This window comes from Mesoplodon bidens, assembly GCF_964165515.1.
Source record: "Mesoplodon bidens genome assembly, chromosome: X".
In the NCBI taxonomy this organism is placed as follows: Eukaryota; Metazoa; Chordata; class Mammalia; order Artiodactyla; family Ziphiidae; genus Mesoplodon; species Mesoplodon bidens.
Window position 1 is genome coordinate 84,780,550 of NC_138163.1, and position 17,539 is coordinate 84,798,088.

General features: G+C 35.1%; 1 protein-coding gene across 4 annotated transcripts in view; it reads left to right on the top strand.

Moving 5' to 3' along the window:
* The window catches only part of OPHN1 (oligophrenin 1), a 643,672-nt gene that overhangs the window by 384,609 nt on the left and 241,524 nt on the right, over positions 1-17,539 (top strand). The window lies entirely within an intron of this gene.

The following is a 17,539-nucleotide window of genomic DNA, read 5'->3' on the forward strand; positions in this document are numbered from 1 at the left end:
AATTTTGTATTGCAGGCATTTATTTGTGGAGCAGCTTGATCCATTTGAAGATTATTTTTAAGCTTGTTAGGATAGATATAAAGTATCCTTTCCTGGCTAGTTTAGCCTTACATCTAAGGTCTGACTTCTTTTGTCTCTTTATTCTATTGGAACTTAAACGTTTGCCAGCTTTGTGTGAGTTCTGGGTATTCTTCAGCTTAAAACTTCTTGGTATTTCTTTGCCTAGACTAATGGATTTTCATCCTAGGCACTAGGATTTATATCCAATAACAGACTCAAAGGGACTCATAGCTAGGGTTTTTTCAGTTCTTTTTTTACACAGCTCCCTGTTCTCTGGTACTCTGCCCTGCAAATTCTAGTTTCCTCAGCCTCTCTGAACTCTGAACCTCTCTGAACTCTGATCTTTGTCTCTTCAACTGAGCAAGACTTGCATGCTCAGCTTGAGCTCTCACTCCCCATGCTACCATCCAGAAAGTGTTTTCAGGTAGCAAGCTATGGCGATGGTAGGGCTTATTCTTGTTTTTTTCCCCTTTCAGAGTCATAGTCTTATACTGTATGTTGTTCAATGACTACAAACAGCTATTTCATATATTTTGTCCTGTGTTCTAATTGTTATAACAGGAGGGAAGTCTGGTCCCAGTTACTCCAACATGGCCAGGAGTGGAAATTCCTCTTTGTGGTTTTTACTAGCACTTCTTTGCTTTCAGCACTCAAAATTCACTAGTCCAGACATCATCTCATGAGTTCTAAAATCATGGATTCAGTTTCCCACTGGACCTGTGCTTCTCAAACATACTTAGGTCATGGCACACATTGGAATGATCATATCTGTGTAGCACACTCTGATAAGTGGACAAAACTGATCATGGCTGAGGCAGTAAGCTCCAAAGGCTGAGGAAGTCAGTATTGGAATTTTTGCACAAGGTCTCTGTACATAGATGTTCCACAGGTACCTATGTTTTACATGTCCAAAACTAAACTCATTGTTTATCTTTTCCTGAAAACCTGCTCTTCTTCCTTTTGTGAATTATGGTGAACTATCTGGTAAGCTCAGTTCTTATAAAGTGTCAGAGAACAAATTGAGTGTGGAAAGCTGCAGTTTGGATAAAGCATATATTTTTGGTCTTTTCTCTGATGCATACCTTACCTTCCACAAACCTGCAGGCCTGACATCCTAATCTATTAACACTTGAGGGTGCTTCAGCATCCATTAAGAACAGTTATGGAGATTTTGCATTGTGGATTACATCATTGGTACCTCAATATCTGTTTCTATTTATCATTTTACACTGTTGACTTTTAAAAATTTAAGCTGTGTTATTCCTGGCCAATATACATTGCATTTTATAAGCTAAAGGACACTTTTCATATATAAAACATTTGACAGCATGGGCCAGGATATTTAGTCTCTAAAAAATTATTGAACTATTTAGAAATCTGTTTCCAGTATCACTACATTCTTCTACCTGATGTATAATAAGCTAAAAGAACCGCCATGCTGGGCATCCTACTGATTCTGTTACAGGCTTCAATAGGACTGAAATGGTTTATTCAAATCACACATGACAGTACAATTCAGTTAAAGTATCATCGAAAGTAGCTGGGCTGGTGTAGTGCATGTGTTCAACATCAACCTCCAAATATCAATACTCATAAGAATATCTGAAAAATAGACAATAGTCTATTATATTCAGAATATTTATATTCTGAATAAAAATATTTATAAGTATTTTATAAAACAGTGTTAATTTACTTATGTATTCATAAAACTGGTAAACCCTGATCCCTGCCCCAGATCTAAGAATTTCTAGATCTGTTGATGATCCTCATTCTTTTATTTATTCATCTAGCAAATATTTGAGTATCTACAAAGGGCCAGGCATTACACTCAGGGCTATAGATTAAACACTGAACACACCACTTGTATTTCCTACCTTTGTGGGACTTACATGCTATGGAGAAGACTGTCTGTCAGCTAGCGTATAATCTATAAATATGTAAAGAGACCTCCCTTCTAAGCTTCTTTCGTGTTATGTCTTCTGGAGATTCTCACTGGGATACTCCAAATTGCCCTGCTTCTTTTGACCTATCCTGATCTTTTCCCATACCACTACGAATTGGCTGCCTTGACTTCATGTAGGCTCACCATGATTTATCCAGAAGAAAGAGCATTCATTTCCTTTTGCCAGCATGATATCTTTTCCTTACTTCTTTCCTTAGGTCTCATGCTCTTTGCTAGTCAAAAAGACACTTGCAGCCACTTTTTTAACCCAAACAATCTGCGGACTGCAGACTACTTTCTCTATGGCGTCTCCTATAACACTTGACTGTGGGCTTTCTTCTGTTGTTTACTAGAGCCTTCCATACTTCCCGTACCTGAAAATCTGTCTTTTTGGCAAATATAATATAACACTAAGTCGAAGGGGATATATCCACAATTAATAATTATTTTTCAATCAGTCTGTTGGTTGGTTAGTCACAGTTCTCCCCTACCCTAGATTGTTGCATGATGCCCTATGTTAATAGATCCTACAAACTGTGAGGAATAGTCTTCACTTGTGCTGGATCCATCAAAAACTATGTTGGTCACAGAGGAACTAATTTGATTACCTCAGAGGCAGTTTGGCACCACATCTAAGAGTTCTGCTTCTTCACCCTTTACCAAGTCATAGGCATTTCATTAATGATAATGCCTACTGTTATCATTATAATCTTGATAATCATAATTAATGCTCATGATAGTGCCAATGTACCTAGCACACTGTGGTAACTCAGTAACTGTTCCTTCAATGGAACTCTGAGATCATGTTGTGCTTCAGAGACTAAGTGTTTTACGATGACTGGAGCAAAGGGGTGAGATGGGGCATGGAGAGCAAAGAGACTGGATATATTAACAGAAGTCCTTGATGAAGTTGAACCTGGCTAGGAAACCATACACAGAAAAGCATTGCTCCTACAATACTATTACCATGACAGAGGCCTACTGAGCTAAACAGAGGGGAAGTTGGCATGGTGAGTGAAGTAACTAATCACTAAGATGTTAGTTAGGTATTTAAATTTCTCCTTTCACATTCATGCTATTAGAAGAAAATATATTTTATTTTCAGAAACCAAGTGGAATATCACCTAATATAATCATACGTAGAGAGTTAAATAGAGTAGAAACGTGCACACATGGATGATAGTAGACATTTTTTTATTTCCATACTTAATGCAAAGTATTCAGCACCTGAAAACTTAACTTTAGTATTAAACTCACGTATATTTAGACAAATAGATAATAAGTATATATTAAACAGAAGCAACTTCAAATTATATGAGCTCTTTGGCTCAAGGAGAAAGAAGTTCATTAGAAAATAAAACAAAACCATGTTACACTCCACTTCAGTAGTCCCAGAACTTGAACTCTATGCATTAACCTTTAAAGCAATTCTATAGGTTAATAATTTTTATTATACTCTAGAATAGTGGAGATCTTTAACTTTCAATACATATCAAAATGCTTTTATTCCTAAGTCCAGATCTGTGTGTGTACATATATTTTAAAAATTCATGTAGCTTCTATACATTAATCATGACTATACTTACTAACCTAGATACTTTGATTATTCTCAGATTATGCTTGCTTTGAACCAGTTCTGCTGGAGGCCAAAAGAATTTACCACCTATATGTAATGTTGTCCTTTAAAAAATATTTCTTATTTTTCTTTAGTTTCGAAGCTGACTTCAAAAACTTTTAGAAATAAAGTTTATAGACTGAATATTTTTTCTACTGTTTTCTCAAGATCTGAATATCTGAGGTCAAATTCATCTTTAGTTCCCAACGAACATATTGCCCTTTCTTAGCATTTCTGTCAATATATGAAAGGTGGGATAAGAATTTTTGTTTCAGGGGTATTTTAATGTACAGAAAAGAAATTAAAGCTGACATATGAATCTGGCAACCCCCTCACCCAACTTGCTCCATGCTGCTGGGTTTCTGATATATGGACAGTTTTTCAGTTATCTCACCATGAGTAAGGAACCAGGGAATTGTTCACATTAGTGTCCTATTGCTGCTGTAACAAATTGCCACAAACATAGTGGCTTAAAACAACACAAATTTGTTCTCTTACGGTTTAAGAGGTCAGAGGTCTAAAATCAGTCTTATGGAGCTAAAACAAGATATTGGCAGGGTTGGATTCCTTCTGGAGGCTCTGGAAGATAATCTGTTTCCTTGCCTTTTCCAGCTTCTAGAGGATGTCCATTTTCCTTGTCTCCTATGTGCTAAGCACTGTATTAGGTGGTCAGTACACAGCAGAGAACAAGGCAGACAAAAATTCCTTTCCTCGCAGAGCTTAGAGTCTCGCAGAAGCTTTAGTTCATGGACATAGTCATACATTTTCCTCTCAGAGTAACCTCTGGAATATCCCAGATACAGGGTCCTGTTGATCTCTACTGGCAGCAGAAGGACATAAAACAGTACAAAAGAGAAATCACAGTATTCCCCTTGGAATAAAATAGCCTGTTTCTTGAACCAAGATCTTTCATATATTTCTATGATGCATGTAAGGAAAATATATTAACTTAAGGATAATGTAAAAGTATTCCTTTTCCTGATGTGGAGTATATACCTCATTTCTTCTGTCTAAACTCCATTTGTTTTCATTTTCTTACAGGTCTTATTGTCTTCTGCCTCCTTCTGTCTTGAATTATCAACACTTTTCTCCTTTTCTTTAGACCAGTCTTACAATTCTCTCCATCACATTCATTGATTCACCCAGTGTTTATTGAATGCCTACTGTGTGATAGACACTGGTATTTATGGCTACTGTTTATCTCTCTTTATTTGTTCTTTTATCCCATTCTTCACATATCCCTTGCTTTCTATTCTTTTTTTAAACAATGCTTTTATTTTATTTATTTTTAATTTTTGAATTTTATTTTATATTTTTATACAGCACATTCTTATTAGTTATCTATTTTATACATATTAGTGTATATATGTCAATCCCAATCTCCCAATTCATACCACCACCACCACCACCCCCTGCTTTTTTCCTCCTTTGGTGTCCATATGTTTGTTCTCTACATCTGTCTCTCTACTTCTGCCCTGCAGACTGGTTCATCTGTACCATGTTTCTAGGTTCCACGTATATGTGTTAATATACGATATTTGTTTTTCTCTTTCTGACTTACTTCACTCTGTATGACACTCTCTAGATCCATCCACGTCTCTGCAAATGACCCAATTTCATTCCTTTTTATGGCTGAGTAATATTCCATTGTATATATGGACCACATCTTCTTTATCCATTCGTCTGTCGATGGGCATTTAGGTTGCTTCCATGACCTGGCTATTGCAAATAGTGCTGTAGTGAACATTGGGGTGCCTGTGTCTTTTTGAATTATGGTTTTCTCTGGGTATATGCCCAGTAGTGGGATTGCTGGGTCATATGGTAATTCTATTTTTAGATTTTTACGGAAGCTGCATACTGTTCTACATAGTGGCTGTATCAATTTACATTCTCACCAACAGTGCAAGAGGGTTCACTTTTCTCCCTTGCTTTCTATTCTAATTTACTATGACTATTGATTATTTTCCATAAAATCTCTCCCATTAGCTCATATTAGAAACACTTCCAGATACAAGTAGCAAAATAATCAGAAATGAAAGATTAGTCTTCCCTAGATCAAACCTAGCTATCATCTGGGAAAATTGCATTTACTGAATGCTCAGGTAGACAGTACATGCTCTAGCATTTTTCTATCTATGTTCCTTCACCAGATGCCTGAATCTCTAGGAATCTAGTATGCAGCACAGTGGCTGACACAGGAAATATTTGTGGAATGAACGAGTGCTGTAGTGAATTAACTAATGATATCTCCAGACTAATGACATAATGTAGACCACAGCAAAATCCAGCTATAATTCCATATTTGTATATTCCCCATGTATCCCTAATAATGGTACAAGAAATTAATTGCCAGTTACATTAAGCAAAGTTCCACATACTTTTTCAATTAAAAGCAAAGCAAAAATTAGAAACCAACACATCTGTAGAATAAGAATTCTCAGCGAGTCCCACTATCATGTGAATACATGTTCTAAATTGATTTCATGAGCTGATCAGTCTATACTTGCACTCAAAATTTTGCATTCCATGGTGGGTATATCTACTGTTAAAAGATAAACTGAGGCATATTAAGGTTTCTAAAAGTTTATTTGAGCAAAAATTGATTTGAATCAGGCAGCACCCATCTAACAGATAGAAAGGAGCTCCAAGGAGCTGTACAAAATGAAGACTTTTATAGGGGAATGGGGAGCAGGAATAAGGAAATATTACTGGTAAAAAAGTGGGTTGGTTATTGCAAGGTTACTTTCCTTTAGGGGATAACAGGGATCTATCAAGTAGATTACTTAACTAGTGTTGATCATGTGATTCCTGATTGACCAGATTAAGACTGTATTTCTGGGAGAGCAGAAATTGTAATTATGTCTTAGTTTGGTGACATGAGGCTTAGCATAAAAGACTCCATTTTGGGCCTCTTGTTTTTTAATAGTACAAAGTGTTGTAAAATATTGAGAACAGAACAAAAAAGTCATGAGTGAAAGCATAAAACCCATCAATAATGGACAAATTTAGCAATAAGGATTTTTTATACCTCAGAATTAAAGTAAAACAATAAATGTTTCACTCTTTTATACTAATTCCCTATGTTGAACACATTTATTGTACCTATTGCCTATCACGTTCTATTGAAATTATTTCTTCATGCATGTCTCTCCCATGATAATTCCTTTTTCTCAGAAACAGGAACCATTCCATATATGGCTGTACTAAATACTATTGCACAAAGTTCCTACCTTATATAGTTTCAAAAAATATAGCTGCTATGAATCTCTACAAAGAGCATTAGTACCATTAAGTTATTTGAACTGACATGTAATTAATATTTGGGCATAACAGATAGTAATTAGCAAGTCATTATTATTTTGTGTATGGAGGCCAGAATTCTCAAAGATGCCCAAATCCCAATCAGAGGCAATTCTTCATTTAAACCACGTAGATGATAATGGGCAAAGGAGAACTGCAGGTCCTTTTCTCTATTTGAGGGCATCTTTTATTTGTTCTTCCTATTGCCCTCATCATTCCCTCATTGCTGTTCCTTTGCTGTCCAGATGATCACATCCAGCTTTCCTGAAGGCTCTTCTTACCTGGGTAGTTAGTTCAGTTTTGATTCTTCTCCCCATCCCATTCATGTAGTTTTCTTTTTTCTTTTTTTGCATCTTTATTGGAGTATAAATGCTTTACAATGTTGTGTTATTTTCTGCTGTATAACAAAGTGAATCAGCTATATGTATACATGTATCAACATATACCCTCCCTCTTGTATCCCCCTACCAAACTCCCTATCCCACCCCTCTAGGTGGTCACAAAGCATCAAGCTGATCTCCCTGTGCTATGTAGCTGCTTCCCACTAGATATCTGTTTTACATATGGTAGTGTATATATGTCCATGCTACTCTCTCACTTCTTCCCAGCTTATCCTTCCCTCTCCCCATCTCCTCAAGTCCATTATCTACGTCTGTGTCTTTATTCCTGTCCTGCACCTAGGTTCATCAGAACTGTTTTAATTTTTTTTGCTTCCATATATAAGTGTTAGCATACGGTATTTGTTCTTCTCTTTCTGACTTACTTCACTCTGTATGACAGACTCCAAGTCCACCCACCTTACTACAAATAGCTCAATTTTGTTCCTTTTTATGGCTTAGTAATATTCCACTGCATATGTGTGCCACATCTTCTTTATCCATTCATCTGTCGATGGACACTTAGGTTGCTTTCATGTCCTGGCTATTGTAAATAGTGCTGCAATGAACATTGTGGTATATGTCTCTTTTGGAATTATGGTTTTCTCAAAGTATATGGCCAGTAGTGGGATTGTTTGGTCATATGGTAGTTCTGTTTTTAGTTTTTTAAGGAACCTCCATACTGTTCTCCATAGGGGCTCTATCAATTTACATTCCCACCAGCAGTGCAAGAGGGTTCCCTTTTCTCCACACCCTCTCCAGCATTTACTGTTTGTAGAATTTTTGATGATGGCCATTCTGACTGGTGTGAGGTGATACCTCATTGTAGTTTTGATTTTCATTTCTCAAATGATTAGTGATGTTGAGCATCCTTTCATGTGTTTGTTGTCAATTTGTATATCTTCTTTGGACAAATGTCTATTTAGGTCTTCTGCCCATTTTTGGATAGGGTTGTTTGCTTTTTTGATATTGAGCTGCTTGTATATTTTGGAGATTAATCCTTTGTCAGTTGCTTCATTTGCAAATATTTTCTCCCATTCTGAGGGTTGTCTTTTCGTCTTGTTTATGGTTTCCACTACTGTACAAAAGTATTTAAGTTTCATTCGGTCCCATTTATTGATTTTTGGTTTTATTTCCATTTCTCTAGGATGTGGGTCAAAAATGACCTTGCTGTGATTTATGTCATAGAGTGTTCTGCCTATGTTTTCCTCTAAGAGTTTGACAGTGTCTGGCCTTACATTTAGGTCTTTAATCCATTTTGAGTTCATTGCTGTCTATGATGTTAGCAAGTGTTATAATTTCATTCTTTTACATGTAGGTGTCCAGTTTTTCCAGCACCACTTATTGAAGAGGCTGTCTTTTCTTCATTGTGTATTCTTGCCTCCATTGTGAAAGATAAGGTGACCATATGTGCCTCGGTTTATCTCTGGGTTTTCTATCCCGTTCCATTGATCTATATTTCTGTTTTTCTGCCAGTACCATACTGTCTTGATTACTGGAGCTTTGTAGCATACTCTGAAATCAGGGAGCCTGATTTCCCCAGCTCCGTTTTTGTTTTTCAAGCTTGCTTTGGCTCTTCGGGGTCTTTTTTGTTTCCATACATATTGTGGATTTTTTTTTTATAGTTCTGTGAAAAATGCCATTTGTAGTTTGATATGGATTGCACTGAATCTGTAGATTGCTTTGGGTAGTACAGTCATTTTCACAATGTTGATCTTCCAATCCAAGAACATGGTATATCTCTCCATCTGTTTGTATCATCTTTAATTTCTTTCATGAGTGTCTTATAGTTTTCTGTATACAGGTCTTTTGTCTCCTTAGGTAGGTTTATTAATAGGTATTTTATTCTTTTTGTTGCAGTGGAAATGGGAGTGTTTCCTTAATTTCTCTTTCAGGTTTTTCATTGTTAGTGTAAAGTAATGCAAGAGACTTCTGTGCATTAATTTTGTATCCTGCTACTTTACCAAATTCTTTGATGAGCTCTAGTAGTTTTCTGGTAGGATCTTTAGGATTCTCTATGTATAGTATCATGTCATCTGCAGACAGTGACAATATTATTTCTTCTTTTACTATTTGGATTCCTTTTATTTCTTTTTCATCTCCGATTGTTTTGGTTAAAACTTCCAAAATGACGTTGAATAATAGTGGTGAGAGTGGGCAACCTTGTCTTGTTCCTGCTCTTAGAGGAAATGATTTCAGTTTTTCACCATTGAGAACAATGTTGGCTGTGGGTTTGTCATATATGGCCTTTATTATGTTGAGGGGAGTTCCCTCTATGCCTACTTTCTGCAGGGTTTTTATCATAAATGCATGTTGAATTTTGTTGAAAGGATTTTCTGCATCTATTGAGATGATCATATGGTTTTTATTCTTCAATTTGTTAATATGGTGTATCACATTGTTTGACTTGTGTATATTGAAGAATACTTCCATTCCTGGGATAAACCTCACTTGATCATGGTGTATGATCCTTTTGATGTGCTGTTGGATTCTGTTTGCTAGTATTTTGTTGAGGATTTTTGCATCTATGTTCATCAGTGATATTGGCCTGTAGTTTTCTTTCTTTGTGACCTCTTTGTCTGGTTTTGGTATCAGGGTGATGGTGGCCTTATAGAATGAGTTTGGGAGTGTTCCTCCCTCTGCTATATTTTGAAAGAGTTTGAGAAGGATAGGTGTTAGTTCTTCTCAAAATGTTTGATAGAATTCACCTGTGAAGCCATCTGGTCCTGGGCTTTTGTTTGTTGGAATATTTTTAATTACAGTCTCAATTTCAGTGCTTGTTATTGGTCTGCTTCTATTTTCTATTTCTTCCTGGTTCAGTTTTGGAAGGTTGTGCTTTTCTAAGAATTGGTCTATTTCTTCCAGGTTGTCCATCTTATTGGCATATAGTTGCTTGTAGTGATCTCTCATGCTCCTTTGTATATCTGCAATGTCATTTGTTAATTCTCCTTTTTCATTTCTAATTCTGTTGATTTGAGTCTACTCTTTTTTTTTTCTTGATGTGTCTGGCTAATGGTTTATCAATTTTGTTTATCTTCTCAAAGAACCAGCTTTTAGTTTTATTGATCTTTTCTATTGTTTCCTTCATTTCTTTTTCATTTATTTCTGATCTGATCTTTATGATTTCTTTCCTTCTGCTAACTTTTGGGGGTTTTTTTGTTATTGTTTCTTTTTATTTATTTCTTTTTTCTTGTTTTTATCTAGATTTTTTAGTAGATCATTATTGGAGTATAATTACTTCACAATATTGTATTAGTTTCTGTTGCACAATGCAATGAATCAGCCATATGCATACACATGTCCCCATATCCCCTCCACATTGACCCTCCCTTCCATCCTCCCTATCCTACTCCTCTACGTCATCGCAAAACAACGAGCCAATCTCCCTGTGCTATGCTGCTGCTTCCCAGCAGCCAACTATTTTACATTCAGTAGTGTATGTATGTTGATGCTTCTCTCACTTTGCCTCAGCTTTGCCCTCCCACCCCATGTCCTCAAGTCCATTTTCTATGTCTATCTCGTTATACCTGCCTTGCTACTAATTCGTTATTACGTTTCTTTTTACATTCCATATATATGTGTTAGCATATGGTATTTGCTTTTGTCTTCCTGACTTATTTCACTCTGTATGACAGACTCTATGTCCATCCACCTCACTACAAATAACTCAGTTTCATTTCTTTTTATGCCTGAGTAATATCCCATTGTATATATATGTCACATCTTCTTTATCCAGTCATCTATCAATGGCCATTTAGGTTGCTTCCGTGTCCTGGCTATTGTAAATTGTGCTGCAATGAACATTGGTGAACATTTTCAGGTATTAAGGGTGGGAGTATTCTCTCTAAGCATACTTAATGTGATTCTTGTTAAAACTGAATTCTGCAAAGACAGACACTGAAGCCCAAAGCTGAAGCTTAGTTGAGAAGAGGTCTCAGAAGATGCTGACTAAAGTTTTGTCAAAGAGAGAGTCCACGGACTTCCCTGGTGGTCCAGTGGTTAAGACTCCATGCTTCCACTGCAGGAGTCACGGGTTCATTCCCCGGTTGGAGTACTAAGATCTCACATGCCACACAGCACAGCCAAAAAAAAAAAAAAAGATTTAAAGAAAGAGTCTTTGTCAGTCCCTTCTGTTGATCAAGGAAATAATAGACATTCTGTTATTATATTTTAAAAATTAGTTTTATTGAAGTGTTGGTTTACAATGTTGTGTTAATTTCTGCTACATAGAAAAGTGATTCATATATATATATATATATATATATATATATATATATATATATATATATACAAACACACACATTCTTTTTCATATTCTTTTCCATTATGGTTTATCACAGTGCTTTGAATATAGTTCCCTGTGTGGAATAGACATTCTTTTCTCCTTTGAAAAATACAAGTCCATTTCCCATTTGGTCACCTTTTGTTAATTAAGGAGCAGCTGAACCATCTGTTGTGATTTAGCAGTAGGCCAGCTAGTTTAGAAGATTCCTAGGTGTTGAACTCAAAGTATTCTGTATGGGATACACAGCAGCAACTCAATATGTGAAGATTGCCTATACATGATCTGTTGTGGTGATTTCTTTGAGGATTTTATTAAGCCGCCCACCTTCAGGTTGCAGGACTTTGGGAAGAGAGCAGTTTTAGTCCTAAGTGAGGCCAAGTCAGCAGGGTGGGAAAAATTGGAAATGTTACTTTACAGAGTTGTTAGCCAGATATTGAAGGAAGCTAGAAGAATTGAGAATTTGGTATGTACTGACAAAATGTTCATGATGGCAGAATCCAGTCCAAGTTATAGGCTGATGAAATAGAAAGTAAAATGTAGTTTACCAAGAGGTGAAAAAATAGCTCAAAGATAATGAACAGGACTAGAATCTAATGACTCATATGGGTGTGCAATAATTTTCCATTGAAACATAAAATGTCTCTGTGGAGTCATCCCCCTTTTTGATTCTTGTTTAGAAAATAAGTGTAGTCTCATTAGATTTTGCTTGATTATTTACATAAGTGCAGCAAGAATGATAATTGACTATATAGGCCTTTTTGCTGGAACTTTCCATGACGAATCTCATATTATGTGGATATCCAGTTTTCCTAGCACCATTTTTTGAAAAGACTGTCCTTTCCCCATTGAATGGTCTTGATACGCTTGTCAAAAATCATTTCACCACATATAGGAGGATTTATTTCTGCGTTCTCTATTTTTTTTCCATTAATCTATGTCTGTCTTTTTTCAGGTACCACACTGTTTTTTTTTTCCCCAGTTATTGTTTTTTTCTTGTGATGAGAACTTCTAAAATAGACTCTCTTACTACCACACTGTTTTGATTACTGTGGCTTTGTCCAAGACAAGATGCACCAAACAATTAAGGGGATGGTTTTATTCAGGCTTTTGCAACAGCCAGAACCTTTATTAATGAGGGATATGTCAAATACATATCATAGAAAAGGAAAGAAATTTGGGTTTTTGTAGAAGTAGGTAAGCAATGGAGTCAGCATGAGTTTTGTGTGAATTCTGCAGAAGGACAGGGATGTGTCTTATATGCAAGGGTAGGGCGGTCCTTTGAAGTTAGTTGTTCTTCTGGACACAAAATTGATGAGGGTGATTTCTTAATCATCCCTATTTCCTTGGATCACAGGGTTCAGGTAAAGTTCAACATTGTTACTGTACTTAACTCCTTTTTCTATGCCAGAATTTGGGTTAAGATACTATCCTGGATTTTGAACAGAAAATGTTTCAGTGTTCAAAGATATTTATTTAGATATTTAAATAGGAAAAACCCCGCTTTGGCTTAAATAGTTTCATTTCTTTCTTAATCATGATATAATTTATTTTATCCAACCAAATACATTAAACATATAACCAATTATGTACTGAAATAACTGCCTTGCAAAATAATAGTTTGTGTGTGACTCAGAAGACAGTTTGGGTTTTTTTATGTACTTAGGTGACATAATTAGTAGGCTTACAGTATGAAGTTTGTTTTAAAACTCTCCATTTTAATTGTTGAACCAATCTCACACATAGTGATTCTTATATCTACATTATGCAGGGCAGAATTTCTAATTTTTTCACATGATTCTGAATAGTTTAGTTTCTTGGGGTTTTAGCTGAATCATTCCTAGCAAGACAGAGCTTAATTTTTTCTCATCCTAAATATTAAAGTTCTATTTTTAGAATAAGTCCAAAGGTAATCTTCATAACACATAAGGCAAAGTCCAATAACAATTTAAATGACGGGGCTATAACAAAAAAATATAACTGCATAGTTAGAAAGTGTGTCTTTAATAGGAAAAAAAGAGTCAGCTACTTCTGATAGTAAGAGTGCGGTTTCAGTGATTCAAGGATAGGCTTTGGGCTCTTATTCACCCATTTTTAAATTGAGATACAATTAATGGACAGAGATATACACAGATCTTAAATGTACGTTTTAATGGACACTTTAAAAAATGTCCATTCATGTACTAAAGTGCAGAAATCTCAATAAATTTTCACAAAGTGAACAAACCTGTGTCACTAGTACTGAGATCAAGACAATAGAACATTACCTGCATACAGAAGCCCCTTCTGACCTTTCGTAGTCACAACCCCATAACAGAGGTTAACCATTATTATGACTTCCAACATTATAGACTAATATTCTTTATTATTGTTTTGATAGAAATAGAATAATACATTATATACTCTTTTGTGCCTGGCTTCTTTCATTCAACATTGTTTGAGTGATTCATCTCTATCATTATTTGTGGTTGTAGTTTGCTCTTTCTGAATGTTGTATAGTGTTACAAGGTATTAACATATTATAATATATTTATCCATTCTATGTTGATAGACATTAGGGTTGTTTCCAGTTTGTGGTTAGCACTACTCTGATTATTCTTGTACATGCCTTTAGGTGAATATACACATGCATATTGTTACAGATATATCTGGGAATGAAATTGCTGGTTCACAGGGTATGTATATGTTCAGTTTTTTAAACTCATTGTGGACTTTTTTTTCATATCATAAAATCACTTATTTCAAGCGTACAATTCAATGTTTTTTACTAACTTTAGCCAGTGGTGCAGCCATACCATAAATCAGTTATAGAACATTTTTATCCCTCCAATAAGATCCCACAGATGGATTTATAGTTGATTCCTGTTCCTAACCTCAGCCCCAGGCAACCAATAAACTTCTTTCTGTCTCTATAAATTGGTCTTTTCTGGGCATTTCATAAAAATGAAATTGTATGATATGTTTTCTGTCGTGTCTGTTTTCTTTCACTTAAGATAGTGTCTTCGAAATTCATCTGTGATGTACCTATGCATCAGTAGTTCATTCGTTTTTATTGCTGAACAGTATTCTATTGTATGAATATACTACATCTTTCCATTCTTCTTCTTCTTTTTTTTTTTTTTTTTGCTGTACGCAGGCCTCTCACTGTTGTAGCCTCTCCCGTTGCGGAGCACAGGCTCTGGATGCGCAGGCTCAGCGGCCATGGCTCACAGGCCTAGCCACTCTGCGGCATGTGGGATCTTCCCCTACCGGGGCATGAACCCGTGTCCCCTGCATCAGCAGGCGGACTCTCAACCACTGCGCCACCAGGGAAGCCCCGTCTTTCCATTCTTAAGTTGATGAACATTTGAGTTGTTTCTAGTTTTTGAATATTATAAATAATGCTGCTATGGATATTTGTGTCCAAGTATTTGTGTGGATGTACATTTTCATTTCGCTTCAGGAGGTAACTAGGAGAGGAATTGCTACATCATACAGTAAATTAGTAAATTTCTATTTAACTTTTTGAGAAACTCTTCCAGCCTCTGTCCATTACCTAGTTCCCTAGCCACTTCCATATTTTTTGATATTTGTTACAGCAGCACCCCATTCTTCTTACCAATTCCTGTCATAGTTAGTTTGGGCTCCTATAATGAAAATATCATATACTGGGTGACTAAAACAGCAAACATTTACTTCTAACAGTTCTGGAGGCTAGGAAGTCCAAGATTAAGGTGCTGGTAGATGCGATGTCTGGTGAGGACCCACTTCCTGGCTCATAGATAGCTGTCTTCTAACTGTATCTTCACATGGTGAAATGAAAGCGTTCTCTAGGTTTTCTTTAATAAGGACACTAATCCCATTCATGAGAGCTCCACCTTCATGACTTAAATGCATCCCAAAGGCCCCACCTCCCAATACTATCACATTGAGGTTTAGGAGTTAAACATGTAAATTTTCGGAGGAACACAAACCTTCAGTCCATAACCGTCTTCCAGTCCATGAAAATGGAATGTTTCTCCATTTATTTAGATCTTCTTAATGTTTTTAACAAAGTTTTGTAATTTTCAGTGTGTTAGTCTTGCACTCCTTTGGTTAAATTTGTTTCTAAATATTTCATTCTTTTTGATAATGTTGTAAATGCAGTTGCATTATTCATTTTATTTTCATATTGCTCATTATTCATATATAGAAATACAGCTGGTTTCTGGATATTGATCTTGTTTCCTGTGACTTTGTACTGAACTCATGTGTTAGCTCTAATAGTTTGGGATTTTCTTCTTTGTATACAGGACCATGCAATTGGTGAAAAAAAATGGTTTACTTCTTCCTTTCCAATGTAGATGACTTTTATTTGTATTTCTTGCTGCATAACAGTGGCTAGACCCTTCTATCCTAGGGTAAATAGAAGAGGCAAGAGTAGATATCCTCATCTTGTTCCCAGTCTGAGGAGGAAAGCATTTAGTCTTTCACCATTATGTCCTTTATTAGGTTGAGAAAGTTTCCTTCTAATCTAAGTTTGTTAATAGCTTTTATTATAAATGGGTGTTGCTTTGTGTCAAATGCAAGTGGTCATATATTTTTTTGTCTTTTATCCTATGAATGTGGTTTGTTACATTAATCAATTTTCAAATGTTAAACAAATCTTGCATTCCTTGAATAAATCTCACTTGGTCACAATGTATAATCATTTAAAAAGTTTTAGATTTCTTTTCCTAATATTTTGATGAAGATATTTGCATCCATATTTATAAGATATATTGGTATATAGTTTTGTTCTTTCTTCTGATATCCTTTTTCTGGCTTTGCTATGATACTGTCCTTATAGAAAGAGTTGGGAAGTGTTCCATTTTCTGGAAGAACTTTTGTAGTATTGGCATTAATTCTTCTTTAAATGTTTGATAAAATTCACCAGTGAAACCATCTGGGCCTGGGCTTTTCTTTATAGCAAAATTTTGAATTACTAATTAAATTTTATAATCTTTTTAACTTCTTAGGGGTCAGTGGTATTGTTTCCTCTTTCATCTCTTATTTTTGTGAGATGTGTCTTCTCTGTTTCTTACATAATCTAGCTAAGGATTTGTTGATATTTTCAAGAATAAACTTTCAGTTTTATGAATTTTCTCTATGATTGTTCTGCTTTTTCTAGTTCTTTAATTTATGCTCTAATTTTTATTGTTTTATTGCCTTGGCTTGATTCAGTTTGATTTTGTATTTTTTTTCTAGATTTCTAGGATAAATGCTTAGATTAATAATTTGAGATTTTTATTATTTTCTAATATAAGCATTCAAGATTATAAATATCCCTCTAAGCATCAGTTTAACAATGTTCAATAAATGTTGATATGTTTTATTTTTATTTTCATTCAGATATAAGTACTTTCTATTTTCTTTTAATTATTTTTGGACCTACAAGTTACTTAGGTTTATAATATATAATTTCCAAATATTTGTGGATTTCCTAAATTTCTATATTTTTTTGATAATGTAACTCCATTGTAGTCATATAATATACCTTTATGATTTAAATTTTATTAAATTTATTAATACTGGTTTTATGGTCTAGTATATGGTCTGTCTTGGAAAATAGTCCATGTGCTCTTAAAAAGAAAAAGTAATATACTGTGATTGGGTTTTTATATAAATGTCTGGTAGGTCAAGTTGCTTGATAGTTTCGTTCAAGTCTTCTATATACTCATTGATTTTCTGTCTAATTAATTTATCAATTATGGAAGTGTAGTATTAAAGTGTCTAATTATTAATATTATGCTGTCTATTTCACCCTGTACATCAATCATGAATGTTAAAAATGTTTCTTGTATTTTGAGGCTCTGTGCTTAGAGGCACCTATGTTTACAATTGTTCTGTCTTCCTGTTAAATTGATCTAATTATCATTGTAAAATGTCCCTTTTTGTCTCTAATGACAATTTTTGTTTTAAATCTATTTTGTCTGACATTATTATAACCATTATGGGTCTATATG